The 1,292-nt window shown below is 47.2% G+C and overlaps 1 pseudogene; it reads right to left on the bottom strand.

Moving 5' to 3' along the window:
- Positions 1–954: 954 nt before the first annotated feature.
- Positions 955–1,071, bottom strand: LOC126177680 (5S ribosomal RNA; annotated as a pseudogene).
- Between the last annotated feature and the right edge of the window lie 221 nt (positions 1,072–1,292).

The raw sequence follows: 1,292 nt of genomic DNA, 5'->3' as shown, positions 1-1,292 counted from the left end.
AACATAAACTTATGAAAGTTGCCAAATATAAACATAAAATTCTGAAATTTTCTTTTCAATAGTTCTTACAAATATTAATTTCAAAACTTCTTCTATTTCGTTATGAAATTTTGAAATTACTAGTTTAATTACACCCAACGGCATGGACCTTTCGCTGTATCATCCTCTGCTGATAGGCGGCACTGGATGTGGATATGGGAGGGCATGGGGTCAGCACACCTCACTCCCGGCCGTTGTCAGTTTCAGTGACTGGAGCCGCCACTTCTCAATCAAGTAGCTCTTCAATTGACCACACAAGGGCTGATTGGTTGGTTGGTTGGTTGGTTTGGGGAAGGAGACCAGACAGCGAGGTCATCGGTCTCATCGGATTAGAGAAGGAAGTCGGCCGTGCCCTTTCAGAGGAACCATCCCGGCATTTGCCTGCAGTGATTTAGAGAAAACACGGAAAACCTAAATCAGGATGGCCGGACGCGGGATTGAACCGTCGTCCTCCCGAATGCGAGTCCAGTGTCTAACCACTGCGAACATGCCGCTTGCCAACAGCGCTCAGCAGACTCAGGGTAGTTTAATTACTTGAAATAACCTGAAATTTCAAACTGGGGCAGATACTACATGTATTTACTCGCACACGTTAATGACATTCGGTAGTTATAGCTACATGACATTTGATACTTACAGCCTAGAAAAACATCATGATACTTGGACTATAGGACAATAGAACTTATATCGTAATAATCACTGAAATACATTTACGTTCCACAAAGAAAGCCCTCCGTCTTCAGGCCACGAGTGGCCTACCGGGACCATCCGACCGCCGTGTCATCCTCAGTGGAGGATGCGGGTAGGAGGGGCGTGGGGTCAGCACACCGCTCTCCCGGCCGTTCTGATGGTATCCTTGACCGAAGCCGCTACTATTCGGTCGAGTAGCTCCACAATTGGCATCACGAGGCAAAGTGGCAACAGCGCATGGCGGCTGAATGGTCACCCATCCAAGTGCTGGCCACGCCCAACAGTGCTTAACTTCGGTGATCTCACGGGAACCGGTGTAGCCACTGCGGCAAGGCCGTTGCAAGTTACATTGTTCATGTTATGTAAAACATTGGCAAACCTTTTACACAGATAAAAGTCTGCAGTGGCTTGATATTACAGACTTCACTCCCGCAGATGCTCAGCTGGAACGAGGTTCCGCTCTTCCACAATATGATAGTTGGCTTCGTGATGCTAATAATCCTCGTGTAGCTTGTTCGTTTCTTTTGGTTTCTGTGCGATCAAAACGCCTTTTACCTCTTCCC

Source organism: Schistocerca cancellata, chromosome 3 (assembly GCF_023864275.1).
Source record: "Schistocerca cancellata isolate TAMUIC-IGC-003103 chromosome 3, iqSchCanc2.1, whole genome shotgun sequence".
Lineage (NCBI taxonomy): Eukaryota > Metazoa > Arthropoda > Insecta > Orthoptera > Acrididae > Schistocerca > Schistocerca cancellata.
The sequence above is the reverse complement of the archived record's forward strand: the minus strand, read 5'-3'. Positions and strand labels throughout refer to the sequence as shown.